The 20,717-nt window shown below is 38.8% G+C and overlaps 1 protein-coding gene across 3 annotated transcripts in view; it reads left to right on the top strand.

Annotated features, from left to right (window-relative positions):
* LOC122563792 (ephrin type-A receptor 5-like) overlaps positions 1-20,717 on the top strand; it is a 322,656-nt gene that overhangs the window by 34,477 nt on the left and 267,462 nt on the right. The gene's annotated exons all lie outside the window — the stretch shown is intronic.

Here is a 20,717-nt window from a genome sequence, read left to right as displayed (position 1 = left end):
CGGGCACACATCCAATGTCTGGTCTGAAACACATTTATCTTTGTAAAGTTGTTCCAAGAAAAACGAAGGGTAGAAAACATTTTTCTTTATGTCTGTACAAACGTAATTCTGCTCTTCATTGCCAATGTACTCTAAATTAGTTGCACAGATGTTGTGTGAGAGTGAAGGTGCATATGTATTCTGGAAGCTGAAAAGGGTATTTGAGCTTGAAAGGGGATAAATTGACCTCATATCCAAGATCCTGTATAGTAAAATTATATGTTGTGCTGTTCTTCAATCAACCAGATTGTTCCTTCTTTGCCGTTTCTGTTGATTTTTTCTGTTCTTTCTTGCTGGCCAGAAGAGAATAGCTACATCCTATGATTCGTCCTCACACTTGCTGTTTACTATTGTCAGCCAATTAATCAGAGAGTCATCATGGTAGTTAGAAATCTGTGATAGCAGATTGGGATTGCAATTCTGATGTCATAACTCCCATAGGATTTGCCAATTTAAATCATAAAAACATCTAAAGCCTTGTGAGGACCCATTGATTACATTACCCATATGGTCAAAATGCCATGGTATTAAGCCATTTGCTTTCGCAAATCCATGACAAATAATCAGAAAAAAACCTACAATAGGAAACATTATTTTTCAAATTGCAATGTTTCAGTAATCGATTAGAGCCCAGGATGAAATTATTTGCACATCTTCATTTGCTTTTTCCTTGTCTGCTTACTTCAAGAATTAATTGCAGAAGTGGAAACTGTAAAAAGTAAAATGCAGCTACAAAAAATCCCATTTAATATCAAGCTGAAATAGTCAAAGCTTCTTATGTGAATAACTGAAATTCTTGCAGCAGGAAATGCTTCATCTCCAATCTATAGGAAAGATGTTGTGGAACTTGAAAGGGTTGAGAAAAGATTTATAGGGATATTGTCAGGATTTGAGGGTTTGAGCTGTAGGGAGAGGCTGAATAGGCTAGGGCTGTTTTCCCTGGAGCATCAGAGGATGAGGTATGACCAGGAAAGATGTTGTGGAACTTGAAAGGGTTGAGAAAAGATTTATAGGGATATTGTCGGGGTTTGAGCTGTAGGGAGAGGCTGAATAGGCTAGGGCTGTTTTCCCTGGAGCATCAGAGGATGAGGTATGACCTTATAGAGGTTTATGAAATCATGAGGGGCATGGATAGGGTGAACAGCCATGGTCTTTTCCCCAAGGTAGGGGAGTCCAGAACTAAAGGGCATCAGTTTAAGGTGAGAGGGGAAAGATTTAAAAAGAGACCTAAGGGACAACTTTTTCAGGCAAAAGTTGTGGTGCATGTATGGAACGAGCTGCCAGAGGAAGTTAAAGAGGCTGGTATAAATACTACTTTTAAAAAGCATCTGAATCAGCATATGAGTAGGAAGGTTTCAGAGAGATATGGACCAAATGTTGACAAATGGGATGAGGTTAATTTCGAATATCTGCTTGACATAGACAAGTTGGACTGAAGGGTTTGTACCTGTAATGTACATCTCGATAACTCTCTCTATAACTCTGTATCTTGTGCTGCTGAATTAAGTTGTACGCTTCTCTTTTGCGTAGAAGCCAGTATGTCAAAAGAATATTGGCATCCTGGTAATTTTTCCTTGTGTATTGGAGATCTGGTGGATGTTTTACCTTGGGGCTTCTCTTAATTTGCTATCTCCTCGAAACTTTGGCAGAAACATCCATTTATGTGCACATGTGCAGTTTCTTCCAAACAGATGATGATGAAGTGGGAAAATCCCTTCCACAATTTGCTTATCCAAAGCTGTAAAATTAAATATTTTTTGTTATATTTTGGAAATGCCCTCATTTTGTCTTGAGATCAGATTCAAAATAGCAATCCAGAACCCCAGGTAAGTGTTCTGGGGAACAAACACAGAAAATGCTGGGGAAACTCAGCAGGTCTGCCAGCCTCTGTGGAGACCAAGACAGAAGGAAAATGATATAGGATTCAAAACGTTAATTCTCCTTCTCCCTCCACAGATGCTGCAGGACTACTGAGTTTCTCCACCATTTTCTGCGATTGATTCAGATTTCCAGCATGGAATGTGTTGGTGGGATTCTAGTAGTCCACTAATGACATGAAATTGGGGGAAATCTGTCCATGCTTTCATGTCTGTTCACTATGTTACTTCTGAAGTAGTATTCATGCCATGAGGACTAGGTTTGGTGCTGGCAACATAAGCTCAGAGAAATCAACCCCAAAGTATACTTGAATTTTCTTACTGATAGAATCTTCACAGAAGTAGATGCAACAATGCTTGGTCTCCAAGTCATTGACCTCCCTGCTCCCTCCACGGCCCCTCTAATGCAGGCTGGCACATCTTCCTCCTGTTCCCCCAGCAGCAATATTAACCTACTTAGCACTGACAGAGCATTGGGAATGACTGCTAACCTCAGTGGAAATTTAGGTCACATAGTCATTGTTTTAAAGCCCTAAATGTAAAATGGATTCCCTCAACATTATCCGAGTCATACTACCCTTATTGAGAATTAGAAGGAAAAATGGTCTCTTATCACCTGAGTTATTAAATATGCTGTAATGAATCTCACTGAACAGTTACTTCATTTAGAAGCTTTTTTAAATTGAGTTTAATTCATCAGCTTATTGGAAGCTCTATTATAAGCAACATGTCCTGCGATTTCTCTTGTACTGCTCAGTTCATTCATTAAAGTGTGTATGCCCTTTAAAGGACTATGCCTTGCTGGTAAAGGGGACAGTTTGCGTCCAACCTGTGCAACTAGCCATAGAACTGCACAGTGTGAAGTATATTCAAAATTGTGGGATGTTTGAATTTAAATTTCTTCAATAGAGTAATAGAGAACTGGCAAATTGATTAAAGTAAAAATAGTGTAATCATGTAACAACCCAAACTCTGCACCAGTGCAAAGGAGATTTGATTTTCACTTTCCTCCTTTTCCCAGCAGTTTTTGTACCTCAATAAACTTTCCTTACTTGAGTTAAGTTATTCTTTCTTGGGCATTGGTTTCAGAGGGTTGTGATAGCTCATACTAGTGGCAAATATTTACTTGGGTGTGGTTGAGGCAGTGAGTGTTGTCAGACTACTGAACATATCACAGCAAATACTCAAACATATAACATTTGCAAATACACACTTCGAGAAGGAATCATTAGATTGTGATGGACAGTGGCAGGCAGTTCGCTTTACCTTGGGAAACTAGGACAATTCGTAACACTATTTGGCTGAGATTATCTAATGTGCAACAAAGATGTCCCTGACTTGTAAGGTTTACCTATACCATATCTTTGCTTTTGGTCATCAGAGTGCTTGGCATGTTCAGATTCCCATCACATTTAAGTGCATCCATAAACAAATGCCTAATAGATCGATACGTTTGGAGGGAGTATATGCTTTTAACCTGATCCATCGTGCTGCAATTAGCCATCGTCAGTGAGGCTAGCAGAGGCCTGGTTAAACTACACCTTATGATACCTCATGTCCACACAAGGGCACTGCCAGGTTCATTGACTTTCCGAATAACTTGGAGTTGAATAGAAGGAATCCACAAGCAGTAGTGACAGGCCTACTTGCTGATGTCGATAGTGTGGTGCTGGAAAAGCACAGCAGGTCAGGCAGCATCCGAGGAGCAGGAAAATCGATGTTTCAGGCATAAGCCCTTCCTCAGGAATGGCTTATGCCCAAAATGTGGGAATTTGTGGGAATATCAGAAATGCTCACATTGTGTTTTAATATAGAATATTTTAATAATAGAATTGAGTTGAGCTGCAAACATTTTTCCACCTCACCGACAACTGTTTGTGTAATGTGTTTTTAATACATGAACAGTTGAAGTGCCCAAGCATAAACAACAAATATAATCACAATGGCACCTGCATGTCTAGGTTCACACTAAGCAATTTAGGTATACTGTCGATGGAGCATGCTTCCCTCAGTGTGTCACGCTGCATGAGGACTGAGAGCTTTCTGCCATTAGGTCACATGCCATGATATGGTGATGATGTCATGAGCATATTCCTTAAAGGAATATTGCAAACATGGTGTGAGACATAAACATCTTCCAGCTTCTGTTACTGCATCAGATTAACTTTTCAGTTAGAATCCATACTGAGTGCTATGGATATATGTATTGTTCAAGAAGCAACTTCTCAAGTTATTTTCTTCCTTCTCGAGGTTATTGACCTAAAATTGACATCACATACCAATCCTTCACACTCACTCTGCCTCCCAAACACCCCTCACAATACTCTCAAGGTCGAGGAGACTGCAAATGAGAATTGTAGTTGAGAATTGTAATGAGAATTAGTACAGGAAGTTCTCATATGAAGTGTGTTTCCGCAGAAAGATTTGGCGAGACCATCGCTGAAGACTTAGGAAGTAGTATTTTCGAGAACATTTACCTCTGTTCGCAATAGCACGATTCTAGTTGCGATCGTTTCACATGCTTCGTTCTGTGTACGCGCCGATGTCAGCTGCCGTCAGAGCATTGAGAGGTACAGTACTATACATTGAGCAGCTTCATCGCAAAAATGAAACCAATGAATGCTCCTTGCTCTCGCTCAGAGACAATAATATTCTTGTAGAACTCCTGTATAAGTCCTGTATAATTCCTGCAGGACTGCATTACACTTGTGCATACCATTTGGCTTTCTAATTTGTTCTTGTATGTGCATATCATACAATCTACTCTTGGATTATGCCCCCCCTCCACTTTTTCAAAAAAAAGGACAGTCACAAGAATGTGAGCAAGAAGCTTCCTAGTCATAACATTGCAGTTGGTGAACACAAAAGAAGGCTATTACACTAGAAGAGAAGCTAAATGTTTCAAAGCGTTTTGAATATAAGGAGAGAACATGTGATATAGCTCACTTCACAGGAATGAGGGAGCCTACCTTGTGCATCATTAGAGGCTAGGCTGGAAAGATTAAAGCAAGCTGTACTGCTGGAGCAAGCCTGAGTGCCAGCAAATCTGTGAGGTCTTGGTCAAAGGAACTTGAGGAAATTGAGAGGTTTCTAAATGTTTGGATAGAAGATAAAAAAAAAGCAATCTGAGACAACCTTTCTCACCGTAAAAGAGAAAGCCTTATGCATTTATGAAGATCTGGAGGAAATTGAGAGGCAGTCACAGCTCTTCGAGGACAGCGATTACAAAGCAGAAGGCAGCAGGGTAGCAGCTCGCTCAATAAGATATCATCTGATACCCAAGAAAAAGCTTCTTCAAGACAGAAGCAAAAGGGCAAAGCAGCAAAATCTGGATGTCTTTTTTCAACCAACCCCAAACAGAAGACAATCAACCGCAGCCATCCACTTCTGCAACCACAACTGCGCCTGATGATGATGATAACCCTCTGTCCCCATATTAACAACATTTTTTCAATATAATGTCTTAAATTTACTTTTGTTTCTTTAACAAATATGATTTAAACCTTTATTCAGGCTGTGCTATACTTTGCGTTAGATGTTTGGGTGATTTTTGAATGAGCATGAGTTTTTTTTTGCTGGTCTGCCCCAACCCTACTTTTCCCATAAGCCCCATTATTTCTATTAAGCAATTTGCTATTGAAGAACTATCTGTAATGTTAATAATGGGTTGGATTTTCAATATGAGGTTGGAAGCCCTAAATCCAGATGAATTCCACATCTTGACCTCATACTCAGTTCTATACTACTGCAATGCTGTTTTATAATTCAAAAAGTCTAATTGGGTACATGGAGATGGCTCCTAATTAAGAGCATCAAGCTCCTCTAGGAGGTGGGATCTGCCTGCCTGAAACAGCAGCAAAGGCTGTCTGGAAACCAATAGTGGGATACTTCCTTGTCAAGGAGAGATCCCTAGAATTGTATCCATTATAGAGCACGAGGCAGATTACAGTATAGCATGATTTGGCACGAGAAGACCCTTAATGTTAGTTTTGTTTAAATGGAAAAACAGTTTCTGAATGTCCTACAACCAACTCAAAAGCCATACATTAACTTGCACAGGACTATGTTCAGGTTTAAATGAAAGAGTTTAAATTAAATTAAAGATTCAAAATTGCAAACATGCAAACAGTTCTCGTAAAAAAAAAACGTGTTAAGGAGCTAAGGAAGCAATTAATTGGCTGCGAGCATGTTCCTGTTCTGGCCCACCGGTGGTAGCTTGAATATTCAGACCTGTCCCAAAAGTAACAGGCTCCAGAGATGACTGCTGGGACCATGACCTTTCAACTGACTCATCAGGTTCTGACCCTGCAACCCTTAAAAATTCTGCCTCATAATGTTGTATTAACCTTATAATGGCCATGCCAACCCCTTCCATCACATCATAAGGTAATATTTGGATAAGTTCCAACTACAGCACTGACTGGAGAAAGTAATTTTATTTATTTTCCTCACTGCTATAGGGACAGTGAATTTCTGGCAGCACTATTGGCCAGTCCGAAGCAACAAAATGCCAATATTAGTTACTCTGTCTACTGAGTGTACACAAAAGCGCTTCTGCTACAATTTAGATTTTGCTAATTTATAGTGGAGAAGTGGATGACGCAGTAATGAAACAATTCCTTTATTTACTACAAATTGGCCATGTTAGTCCTCCATTTGACATTAGAAAACTATATATATGAAGAGATCAGGTCTTCTGTATAGACACTGAACTGTAATAATGTTGAGAGGGGCTGTATCATTAACTGTCAGTGCACAATAAATATTACTCAGAGCTGAAAATGTTTCTAAACTGTGTTTTGTGTGATGGAGTCTACACCCTGTTTTTACCTATTTATATAAATGCATAATAAATAAAAAAAGATACAGACTGATGTTCTGATAAGCATGAAGAACTTCTTTATGTGTTTTAATTCTCTTGAAGTGTGCAAATGATTAATCACTTCATATGGCAAATATCTTTGTAGCACCCAACCTATTGTGAAATTTGAATATAACAATTCTACACTGAGACTAACATCCTTCCTACCACACACACATTTGTTTGAATCAGTTTCCACAAATTAAAATTGACCTGAATTTGAAGTATCACAATGTTTCCCAATAATGCTAAGATAGATAAAGCTACTGTGCATTGGTGCAGAATAGTGTGGAAAAATGTTGAAGAATTTAGACTATACCTGTAAAGGAAAGCTTTGGCCAAGTGAGACTTTTCTTTTAAAATTGTGTGCTTTAATGCATGTCAGTCTTGAATTGATTCTGTGCAATTTCTATTGTAATTTGTTTTTCATGTTTCTATTGGAGTTGATGAAGATGGGCACAAACAAAGTACAGAAAGACTGATTCAATCACAGGCATCTGCTTGCCATCTGACACACTGCGCAGAAAGCAGACAGTGTGTTGCTGCCGTACCATATTTTACAATACAATGCCTAATGAATTATGTTATTTAATGTATGGTTGAGCATACTTTTGTTTTAAACAGCTATAGCACCACTGGTCAAAACATAGAAATGCCATGTAACAACACTAGGTTTCATTTGCTTATTGTCTAAGTAATTAGTGAGGCCAGATATTCTATATATATTTCCTCTTAAAGTGTTTCATTGCAGCCTTTCAGAAATGAAGGCTCAAAATGGATGTACTACTTGCAAGATTAAAAATAACAGCATTGTGAAAATCTTCTTCCTTTGAACATATCTCCAGATACTGCATTTGTCTAGTTTTGGAATGTTATTTTAGTTTTCATTAATATATGTGGTGGGGCAGGAGGAGCACAAACAATTTTTAAATAATATATCATATCCATTACCCTCATTATTTTCTTGCAATTACTCGATTCTTGTTGTATTTGAAGAAATCTTGCATAAAAGCACAATTTGATTTGGCTTACTTTGTCATTTTTGTTTCACTTTGGTATTGTAGATTTATTTTTCTGCAATTTGCCTTATGTTTGCCCAAGAAACGACAGCCATGTAGCTAACTCCAGGCTGGTGCCAACATTCTTGTCGCTGATCAGTAGACAGGAATGCCACTCTCCTCTTTCAAGTTTCTGGCACAATCTAGGATCATTCCAATAACCACAACACTGCACTTCAAAGCTTCAGGGCTCTGACTGAAAAATGAGAAATAGTGTATAGGACTCATGTGTCTACCCATGTGCAAAGTCATGCTAAAGCTCCAAAATAACAGATCAGCATTAAATTAAAATAAAAAGATTTTATAAATATCATCAATTTAAATATTGCTCAATGGAAAATGTTAGGGGAGTACTGAGAGAGTGCTTCATTGTGATAGCGATGTTGTTAAATCAGTTGTTGGACCAAATTTCTACTTGCCTTTTCAGAATTGAGAGGCAATGTTTTTCATGTTCTCACCAATATTTATCCCATAAGCAGTGTCTGTAAAGTCCTGATTGTTATGTATCTCATCGCGATGTGTGAGATTTTGCTTTGCCTAAATTGTTTGTGAGATTTCCCTCCATAACAACAGTGATTATATGTCAATAGCCCTTTTTTATACTATAATGTTTTAAAACTAGAAAAAGCACTAAATAAAATGCAAATTATTTCCCATCCTTGAAGATGTCTTATTAAGTTACAAAAATGAAAACTTTAAGAATGTTTTAATAAGTTGCTAGTCAATGAGCTGGAATGAAAATTCCTTGTAATTGTGTAATTGTGATGACAGTCAATTAGTTATTGGCTTATGAAGAGGAGGTTTCCTTTAGCTGTAGGGAAATCACAAAGTAATGGAATCTTCAAATGCATTAACAGTCTCTGGTTCCTGTCCCAACTTGATGAAAGATTTGGGGAGATATATTGATTGCACAGTAGGAAATGCAAGATAACGGCGTGCTATTGGTTTAAGGCTGGTGGGTTGTGCTGAGCAGCTGGATTTGCGTTTGGGTCCCAGAGTGCTCCATTTTAAAGACATTAACAAAGCAGAGAGACTGAATGAGATAGATAGGGTACGATCCTAATGGCTGCTACAGTTTTATGAGTGGTAATTGCATCTCACTTTATTGAGCCAAATATATCAACAAGCTGATTCTCTGAAGGCAGCTGCAGGATTAAGTAGAAACTTAGACCTATTACCATATCTTTCAGATTTATGAGACAAAAATGGGATTAAAAAAAGCAAAAGATGCTTGTACTGCATTAGTTAAGGGAAGAAAGGTAGACATTTCAACTTATACTTCACATAGGTTTTGTGCAAGTTGTTTTATTTCACAGGTTTCTTGGTTTCCTTTGGAGTTTAAAAGAGTCTGAAGTGACTTAACTGAAAAAAAAATCACAAGGTCCTAAGGAGACTTAAGCGGGTGGATGTAGAAAGGATGTTTCCTCTTGTGGGATAATCTAAAACTGGGGGTCAAACTTTAAAACTAAAGGGTCACCCATTTGAGACAGAGAGGAAGAAAAATAATTTATTTCAGAAGGTAATAAATCTTTGGACCTCTGTTCCTCATATGACAGTGGATGCAGAAACTTTAATTTTTTTTTAAATAGATTTTTGATTACCAAGGGGATGGAACATTATTGGGGGTGTGCAGGAATATAGAGTTGAGGTCAAAATCAAATCAATCATGACACAGCAGTGAAACCTTCTGTTAATTAAACCAAACACCCAGAAAAGTTCACTTCGCCTCATAATCTGTTAAAAATGAGTGACAGAGAACTCCCAAATTCCACTATTTAAAGAAAATAATATCAATTTATTCCTTAACTGTAACTGTAACAGTGGACATTAAACAACAACTAATCGCAACTCCAAGCCCTCCTTCTCTTAACTGATTATCTGCCTCCAACATTGCCTCCAATATACTGTTCCAATAAAACACTTATTAAAATTACATCAACTTAATTTCAAAACCATACAGCTCATAATCTGTTAAAAATGAGTGACAGAGAACTCCCAAATTCCACTATTTAAAGAAAATATTATCAATTTATTCCTTAACTGTAACTATAACAGTGGACATTAAACAACAACTCTAAGCCCCCCTTCTCTTAACTGATTATCTACCTCCAACTTTGCCTCCAATATACTGTTCCAATAAAACACTTATTAAAATTACATCAACTTAATTTCAAAACCATACAGCGGTTATCGTCTTCAGTGTGTGTTCTCTTCTGGCTGAAGATCTCCCAGAGTTGTTTACTTTCTTTTACTGTGAATATGTTTCCTATAAAAAGCAACCTTTGATAGAGAGTCTGTCTTGGGTCTCTCTCAATGGTAATTAATGTTAGAAATACCTGTCTTTTTTATATCTCCAATTGTCTCAATGATTTGATGTTGACAAAACAATAAATTCAAACTCAATTGGGCTTTAGTATCCTGGGGCAAAGTTTAAACTGTTTGGTTAAATTGTTGTCAAAACAGCTACCAACTTAGGTATCTATTTCACAGCCAAATGTTGCATTTTTTCAATTTTCCAGTACACTCTGAGACTGCTCTAGTAAGCTCTCAGTGCAGAACAGCATTCACTCTCTCCTAAAGGCATAGTACATACATTCAACTTCATAACATATTTTTCACTGCTTTCAGGATAAATCCTTTTCTTACACCTAATGAGTTAATTCTCAGAGCAATTTCCCAATGTCATCCTTAAGAAGCTCTAACCATCTTAGTTATTGAGGTTCACAAGATGCATTTAGCTGATGAATTGCCAGGACATGCCAAACACTAAAAGGCAGCGCATTGCTTTGGGTTGCCTACCTGTGGTGGTTGAAAGGGATGAGATCAGGTAGGTTTCTTGCTTTTGGGTTTCAGAGAGTTTTCCATTTTAAAAAAAGACATAACATCTACTTTCTTTTTTTGAATTCTACATATGTGTCTCCCCAGTGCACAGCTGACGGATATGAGACAATGGTATGGATGAGTGGTTTCAGGTGATATTTTAACTTAATGGTATAAAATGCAGTGTTAGATGAGACAACACAAATATTTATAAGCCAGAAAGTCAAAGTTGATGGTTCACAGCTGAAAATGTGTTGCTGGAAAAGCGCAGCAGGTCAGGCAGCATCCAGGGAACAGGAGAATCGACGTTTCGGGCATAAGCCCTTCTTCAGGTTCATAGTCTAGTACAAGCTATTAGACCGTGCTAATGTTTTCCTTGCTCCATTGCTAAAGGAGGCACCACATTTTAGCCTTATACTGTACTTCCAAACAGTGATTGAGAACCATCCACTCTATGTTTCAAAAGAATAGCAATCTCTAAATGGTTGAGTTTCTTATCATTTCTTGGCCATGTCACATTTGATATCAAGGTGGATAACATGCAAGGGATATGATGGTCCAGATTTCAGAGTCAGTAGAGGTGATAATGTCGATCAGACCTCAAGGAAATAAACAAATAAAGATATCCCTTTGATATAAGTTCCCACTCTTTAATGTTAGTTTTGAATGTGGTGTCAAGTCAAGGAGAGCTAACAACAGTGATGTCATTACACATGCTAAGGACCTAATCACAATGGCATTTTCTCAGAGGGCACAAACCAGAAAGTGAAGTGTACTTATTATTCTTCATTGTCAAAGTGAGTATATACATTGTCATAAAATATACACTTTAGAAAGTGAAATTAATAATTGGGATTTGTGGATAGGATTATGGTAGAAGATAACATAGAAAAAATAGTTTTTTTGTATTGGATTATTTTAACATCATAAATGTAAAATTAGTTTTTCAGGACCAGAAAGGAATTTTGAATAATAATTATGAATTTATTATGCTGTTAAAAACTTGGTTACACCTCATTCATCAAGTGTAATTACTTTAAAGGTTATTACAGTGAGATCAGTAGCACAAAGGGGGAAGTTCAGTGATTTTAATTATACTCTGGGTGGACTTCAACAATGAACCCAATGGTGAAGTGAAGAATTACTGACAGCATCTTCTGGATGTCTAGGTTTTTCTGTGTGGACTCCAGAAGTTGCTGTCAGTTTCAGAGGAGTAATGATGATGAATGCTGACAATTTCTCAGTCATTACCACTGCAAAACTCCAGGCCAATGCTTATTAAAATGAGCTGACCTCCACAAACTGAGGGAAATTAACACCATGCCTGGTACTTTCCATGTATGCTATGGCTGCGTGTTTCCTTTCAACAGAGATGACTGATTTTACCTTTTATGTCCAGTAATGCTATGAAGCTGTTCATGAAGGGACATTCTTTTGATATTAAAATGCCTAGCGCATGGAAGAACTCTCTTCTCTTCAACTTCTCCTACCTTTGATGATATTATGTTTTATTTGACTCACATATGTCAAGACCTCAATTGAAAAATTGGAAATTGATCAAACTCTATAAGAATCCAAAGGCTATGATAGTTGCCATTTGGAAAGATTAATATAATTGTGCAGGTTTTTAAAGCGACAATCTAGATTAGAATGCTTCCAGTTAAAGGTGAAGAGAAATCCCTTTATTATAACATGGACAGCATTGGATGGACAACAAATGCTGTTTTGTAAAGGCTGATTGTTGCAGTTCATCAGAGTAATGACCTACTGAATTGGAGTGAGTTGTGGTTTTTCTGATAGCATTAAACTCTTTGGAAACCACATCAATTGACCTCATATGGATAGAACCTTCAAATTAAGTGGTTATTTCTGGGTTTGGCCCTGTGCGATTTAATCTGTGGTGAACTCTGCTATTGTGGCAGACCATGCTAAATAACAGAGGAGAAGTGAAAACACTTTCTTTTCTGTGAATGCGGGAGACCTTGCTCGACTAAAATTTTTTCTGAGAAATTTACTTACCAAATTATGATGGGACGTTATGTTATACACCTTGACCTCCAAGTGTTTTGATGAAGAATTACCTGAAATACTTCTTTACAATTAAAATCTTATTTTTAAACCCATTATTCTTTAAAAAAAAAAGACATGTTACTGTTGGTGTGAAGGTTCAGCAGAATTACCTCAAAGATTAAACTGATTACAGGTTGCAATAACTTTGCTTGTATTTCTTTATTTGTTCAGGGGGTTTAATGTCCCTGGATAGCCCAGTGTGTCTTGACCGTTCCTAATGTTCCTTGGCAGGTGGTGATGAACTGTCTTCTTGAACCATTGCAATCTATGGTGGGTAGGTCACCCACAGCACTTAGGAAGGGAGTTCCATGATTTTGTGATAGAGGGAAGGTAATTGATGAAGTAGCTGAAGATGATTGGGTCTGTGGCACTACCATGTGGAACTGAAGCAGTGATTCTTGTGTCTGATGAGATTTACCTACATCAATCTCTACCATTTTCCATTGTACCACATATGATTTCAACCAGAGGAGTTTCCCCTGATTCCGAATGACTCCAAGGTTTCTTGATGCCTTTTTTGAATTTAGAAATTTGATGGATGATCTAACTGGACTGTTTAAGATACTAGAGGAATTTGATAGGGTAGATAAACAGCAACCATCTCCTTGAATGGGTGAGTCGATAAAGAGTGGTGTTGCAAAAAGCACATCAGATCAGGTTTCATCTGAGGAGGAAGACAGTCAACATTTCAGACTTAACAGTTCCTGATGAAGGATTAAGCCCGAAATGTCGACTCTCTTGGTCCTCTTTTTCCAGCGTCACACTTCATTAACCCTGACTTCTCCAGCATCTGCAGTCCTCACTATCTCCTCCTTGAATGGACAAGTCCAAAACAAAATTTGCCATTTAGGAGTAAAATCAGGAAGCATTTTTTCCACAGTTGAGTAAAAGCATCAAGTATCTATTTATTTTTTGACTGAAATAATAGAGAATGAGTGGTGGAATTGAGATTGTACCACTGCTGCAGGGGGTGGGGAGAAACACAGGAACAGATTCTGTTTCCATTTCCTGCTGGGCGGTAACACTGTGGTCTGCTGAACATTGTCTGTTTGAGAGCTTGTGTTTAATTTGTGCCATAGGATCATTGGAGACCTGGTTTCATACAGAACAACTGAATTGGATTTCTAGCAATAATTCTGTGGAACTTGTCTTTGTTTTACTTTTTTATTTTCCAGGAACATCTGTTTGGATGGAAAACCAAAGAATGGAAACAATCAAATTGTTAGGTGCTTTAAAATGTAGAAAAATCTCATTAGTTGCACATAGGCAACATTACAAATGAAAATGATGTCAAGAAAGGTGGACAGAGACTTGGTCAAAGGAATCAGTTTAGGATCAGAAGAAACCGAAGGGAAGAAAAGACAGAAAGGTGGAGGTGCTTTAAAACATAAGACCAAATTGATGGAATGAATGGAGGGTCTTGCACTTTTATTTTTCTCCAAAACTGAATTGGATTTCTAGCAATAATTCTGTGGAACTTGTCTTTGTTTTACTTTTTTATTTTCCAGGATCATCTGTTTGGATGGAAAACCAAAGAATGGAAACAATCAAATTGTAAGGTGCTTTAAAATGTAGAAAAATCTCATTTGTAATAGGCAACATTACAAATGAAAATGATGTCAAGAAAGGTGGACAGAGACTTGGTCAAAGAAATCAGTTTAGGATCAGAAGAAACCAAAGGGAAGAAAAGACAGAAAGGTGGAGGTGGTTTAAAACATAAGACCAAATTGATGGAATGAATGGAGGGTCTTGCACTTTTATTTTTCTCCAAACTTAATATTAAAGTTTGTAAGGAATTTTTGAATTGAAACGACAATGGATTTCGAGATGAGAATCAACATTTTGAACTGGAGATAGCAAGAGGCTGGAGCTGAATGTTTGACCCTTGCTAAAAGTCATGGAAATGGGGACTCCTCAAATACCTGTGCTGGATGCCGTGCCCACTTCTAATGGCTGACAAGAATAACCAGCTTAGGAGGGAGGATGGAACAAGAGTTCCACTCTTCCTTCAATTGAGGCCAATTAACATGGTTTAGAAAGTTGTTCAGAGCGCTTTTCTAGTGCAACAGCAGTGTCCCTGCATCTGGGATCAAGTCCCAGCTGGAAATGTGTCACAAGAAGTCCAAACAAGTTGATTCAAAACATGTACAGGTTTCATATCAGCTCAGGTTAGGGCTCTTGGGGCACAGTGGCTGTGTCTCCATCTCTCAATCAGAAAACCTGGGTTCAAGTCCCACCTACACCAGAAGTGTATCATAACATTTCTGAACAGGTTGCTTAGAAAATATGTGGAAACTTATTAAGAACCTAAGAGAAGCGGACATTTTAATCTTTAAATGGACAGTGACTGATCTGCTGAAGGCACGTGGGATAAAAATGGAGAGCTGCAGATTTGAATGTCCAGGACAACATTCCAATCTCATAACAATTGTCTGTGGGACAAAGATGCTGCACTCTTTATAAAGTGGTATTGTTGGACTTTCACAGGGGGCAGAGAGAGGGCATGAAGAAACCAGTGCCATTGGCTGCCAGGATCACCAGAGCAGGCGACATGGATGTCAAGGAATTTTGGATGGTCATCTTTCTAGAATGACAGCTCCAGCTGGCATAAAGGGCACACCTTGTCAAAATTTGGCCCCGTGTGATTATGAGGCACAGATTCTTCTGCAGAAAAGGCTAAAACCCAGCAGGGGGGAATGGGAAAGGAGTGTAGGCAGGAACACAATGGAAGCCAAGTAGTCTACAGGATCATCTGTTGAAATCAGTGCTGTGTGGAGATTAATGGGATCCAGTGCTACAGGAGAGTAATTACAATTCTCAAGGTAGCTGGTCACAGACATCTATGCACTCATCACTGAAGACCCCACACCATTGGTTACCAATCCTGGCCTGTTGTTATTAAACTCAACATGACCCTGAATTCCTTAGCCTCTGAGTTCTTCTAAGGATCAGCTGTGAAACTTGGTGGCAGTTCAAAAACCGCTGCACACCACTGTGTTTAGCTGGTTAGTGATAAATTGCTCACCTGGACTGACCAACATATTCATTCTAAACATGTATCCTCACAGGGACATGATATGGGATTTTACCTCCTCTGATGGACTCCCCAGATCATCAATCATGGAATCCCTACTGTAGATAGAGGCCATTTGACACATCAAGTTGGCACCAACCCACTGAAGAGTACCCCACACCCACTCCCCCACCCTATCATTTACTATGAGTTAATCCACTTAGCTTGCATATCTCTGGACATTATGAGGCAATTTAATATGGCCAATCCACCTAATCTGCAGATCTTTGGACTGTAGGCAGAAACCAGAGCACCCAATGGAAACCTACACAGACACAGGGAGAATGTGCAAACTCCATACATACAGTCACACGAGGCTGGAATTGAAACTGGGTCCTTGGAGCTATTGAAGTTGACTGATAAAGGAAAGCATACCAAATGCCTTCTTCACTATCCTATCTACCCATTCACTATCCTATCTACCCGTGACTCCACTTTCAAGGAACTATGAACCTGCACTCCAAGGCCTCTTTGTTCAGCAACAGTCCCAGGAGACACCGAACTGAGCAGGAGATATGACTCCTTATCAAATGTAGGCTCACCCCTGCAAGTTTTCATCATTTTTCCAGTGGAGGTGGGTTTCTGACACAAAACCAGTTCTGGCTCCTTTTTCCTGGATCCATGATAAAAAAAATTTAAACAGTAGGAAATAAAAGCTTTCTGAAGAAGGTGGCAGGACAGAGGTGTGAGATACAATAATGTGCTAGTGTTTTGGATGAAATGAAGTTAATAGAGGGGAGGTGGACTAGCAGAATACTGGATTAGTTACATCTAGAAGTGACAAAGACATGGACGAGGGTTTCAGGATCAGATGGACTAAGATAGGAGTGAAGAAGGAGAAAGTGAGGACTGCAGATGCTGGAGATCAGAGCTGAAAATGTGTTGCTGAAAAAGCGCAGCAGGTCAGGCAGCAATAGGAGTGAAGAAGGTCAATATTAGGGAGGTGGAAAGAGGTCATCATTGTGTCATGGAGTGACGAGTTTGACCCAAGAACACATAAGATACTGGGTTGTGAAGACCCTAGTATGACCAGAGTTAATGGGCTGAAATTTAAGAGGGGACATTGGGACCCTGATGTGAGCTAAAACTTACTGGCACTTTGCAGAAGCAAGGCTGACTTGGCAATTTTAGCACAAAGCCACCTTAATTGATTCCCAGAGAGCATGCTGGCTTGTGATGCTGAGGATTGAATCAGAGGACAGACAGCCGTCAAGTTGCAGCAACCCCATCAGGAGAGGTGCTCACTGCAAACTCTCAGAATAAGAAGGAAAAAAAAAAAATCAATATCATGGAGGGTAAACCTCTTTGAGAGATCAGCCAGAATTTGCATAACCTGGACCCTCTTTGTTCTTTAAATTCTACCTTTACGAGCTGAAGAGTCATATTGGACTTGATACATTAACCCAGTTTCTCTCTGCACTGATGCTGCCAGACCTGCTTAGGTTCTCTAACCTTTTTTCAGATTTTCAGCATCTGCAGTACTTTACCTTTACTCTTGCTACTGTTGGGAGGCCATGTCCATCGAGTAGTAGCAGACACTGTCCTGCCCTCCCCCATACCCTCCACTTCCCCTCACTCATCTACCAGTTAGTACTTAACCAATCACTAGGAGGTGGATGGTACTCATGGTAAGTGCATGTGACTTTTGTTTTGTGGAAGAACAGAGATAATGGATTTATTTTTCTTAAAACTTATACTGCAGGAATTGCAAATTATCTAATGTTGTTGGGTAAACAGTCTGATCACATTGATGATTCGGAGATGCCGGTGTTGGACTGGGGTGTACAAAGTTAAAAATCACACAACACCAGGTTATAGTCCAACAGGTTTAATTGGAAGCACACTAGCTTTCGGAGTGACGTTCCGAAAGCTAGTGTGCTTCCAATTAAACCTGTTGGACTATAACCTGGTGTTGTGTGATTTTTAACTTTGATCACATTGAGGCAGTAGAAGAAGTGACATTTGTGGTAGAGAGGTAGCCTTCAGTTTAATTGGTGTACAATGGGAATATACATTGCTCCATGTCTGTGGATGATGTCACTAAGAGGCAGCATGTACTGTAATGAGAATGGGGGCAAGGTAGATAGTTGGGGAACTTCATGGGTCACAGTATAAGGTGGAAACTGTTATAGAGTCATAGAATTATACAGCATGGAAACAGAACCTTTGATTCAACCAGACCATGCCGATCATGTTCCGAAACTAATCTAGTTCCACCTGCCTGCACTTGGCTCAGATCTCTCCAATACCTTTTCTAATCATGAACTTATCCAAATGTCTTTTAAACATTGTAATTACCTTCACCCATCACTTTCTCTGGTATTTCATTCCACACAAGAAACCACTCTCTGTAAAAAACGTTGTCCCTCATGTCCTTTTTAATTCTTTCTCCTTTCACCTTAAAAATATGTTCCCCCCCTCTCCAGTTTGAAATCCCCTACCCTAGGGGGGGAAAAAACCCTTCGTTATTCACCTTATCTATGCTCCTCATGATTTTGTAATTGTTCAGGGTACTCTGAGTATGACCTGACAGGTAGGGGTGGAACAAAGCATTTTGGCTCCATTGAACTAGACAAAGAGGGAAAGGGGTTAAAGGAGGATGATGTGGTTTATTGCATCAACATTTAGAAAGATGATGAATAAAAATAATGCACCATGTTTACAGTAAAAGAGGTCATTTGTGACTTTGGTTCAGGTTATTTCATTGCTGTGAATAGAATAGGAACCAGATTTGACAGAGATATTTTCTTAAAATGGCATGAGGTGATGAAGTTCTTAAAATTGTACGGGCATTACATTTTATTTTCCAATGTTTGTATTGACCTTTTAATGCAGTGCTGTCTGAATCGAACACTCTTAGAATAACACTATCGTTTTAATTCACATTGAAGCAAAAACATTTCTGTGGGCTTCATTTTTTATTTTTGAAAGTGGTTTAAATATGGTACTTCAAGGTTGAGGTTTTGCAAGATGACATTAAAATGGCTTACTCGGAAGATTAGTAAGCACCAGATCTTATTTATGGAAAGTGGCCCACCTACCTGCAAACAAGCTTGGACAAGTGCCTCAGTTTGCTTCTGTTCAGCAGGGAGCTTGTTGCAGAGCTTCACCATCTGTAGCAATGATATGTGCAGCCAAGTTGTAACAGAGACATGGCATTGCCGATAGTTGGCAAACTTCTTATTGCTGTGCATTATGCCAATGGTCCACAACTTGTTAACATTGCAATATAAACTAATATGCTAATTACATGTGTATCAATCAGGTCAGTGTTCAAGACATTAACCACTAGCTACATGTGGTTAATTGGGAATCCAAAAGAGCCTAATTGTATTTTGAATAGTAAATATTAAATAAGTAATAGACAAGTTGTTGGATGTGGCTTGCCAGTATTCTTATTTGTGCAGTACTTACATGCACACTTCAATGTTTTTGTGTGCTTTGTTGGTAAAATGGTTTGATGAAAAGCATAGGCTACAAATATTTTTTGTTGATTGCATGTGCTTTACTTCCTTGGTTATTGCATGTTGATTACCTGCTACAGTGGTGTGTATACAGACAAAATCATATTGAATAAACACCAGCAACATTTCGGGTATGGGCCACTATCACCAGGATTAACTTGACAAACTGGAATAATTGCTCCAGAGCTGCAGTTAAAAAGACAGCCCAACTAATTCTGAACTGCAGCATAAGCAGCATCTAATGTGCACTTGGATAAATAGCAAGACAATTTTGGAACATCTTGCTGTGTGAGATGCGACTTTCTCAGTAATCCCTCTGATGAAGCCAAAGTATTGCTCCGAACCGCATGACAAAACCTAGAAGCAATATCAAGAAGTGCCATGTCTGAAAAATTCTTGCCAAGGTTCCAAACTTCGCTGAAAGTTTGCACAAGGCATTTTTACAAAGATTAGTGCATGCACTCAAAATGAAATTGTTGTAGTGATACCTTGGCTAATGCATTGAATGCTAATAGCAACACTAAATTTGATACTTTCAGCCAACCTTATCAGTAGTTCAATCTCCTTCCTTGTGTCATTCCATATTTTAATGGATCAAAAATGCCTGCTCTTATATTGGTACTAATTTAGTTTGCATGTTGTGGTCTGAAATTACCTGGAAAAAAAGCATTTCACCCAGGTTAGAAGCTAACAGAATTTTATTTTTTTGCTGATCAAATCATTTCAGATGGTTAATATATTCAAGCAATATTCATTCATGTAATATTGTGGTAGGTAACTCCAGAAGAAATGCACTCAAGACGACGGCACATATCAAAGGATAGGGTTGCATAATTCGTGATAGAGTTAAAGAGATTTACAGCATGGAAACAGACCCTTCAGTCCAACCCATCCACACCGACCAGATATCCTAACCTAATCTCGACCCAGCACTTTGCTCATTTTCCTCTAAACCCTTCCTATTCATATACCCATCCAGATGCCTTTTAAATGTTGTAATTGTACCAGCCTCCACCACTTCCTATGGTAAGGAATTCCATACACGTAACACCCTCTGCGTGAAAAGGTTGTCCCTTAAGTCCCTTTTAAAGTTTTCCCCTCTCACCTAAACCTATGCCCTCTAGTTCTGGATTCCCCCACCTCAGGGAAAAGACCTTGTCTATTTACACTATCCATGCCATTCACGATTTTATGAATCTCTATAAGGTCACCCCTCAGCCTCTGACACCCCAGGGAAAACAGCTGCAGCCTTTTCAGCCTCTCCCTATAGCTCAAATCCTCCAATCCTGGAAAAATCCTTGTAAATCTTTTCCGAACCATTTCATGTTTCACCACATCCTTCCAATAGGAGGGAGACCAGAATTGCACACAATATTCCAAAAGTGACCTAACCAATGTCCTGTACAGCCGCAACATGATATCCCAATCCCAAACTCGATGCTCTGACCAATAAAG

This window comes from Chiloscyllium plagiosum, chromosome 2 (genome assembly GCF_004010195.1).
Source record: "Chiloscyllium plagiosum isolate BGI_BamShark_2017 chromosome 2, ASM401019v2, whole genome shotgun sequence".
NCBI lineage: Eukaryota > Metazoa > Chordata > Chondrichthyes > Orectolobiformes > Hemiscylliidae > Chiloscyllium > Chiloscyllium plagiosum.
Note: the sequence above shows the minus strand (reverse complement) of the source record. Positions and strands in the feature narration are given on the sequence as shown.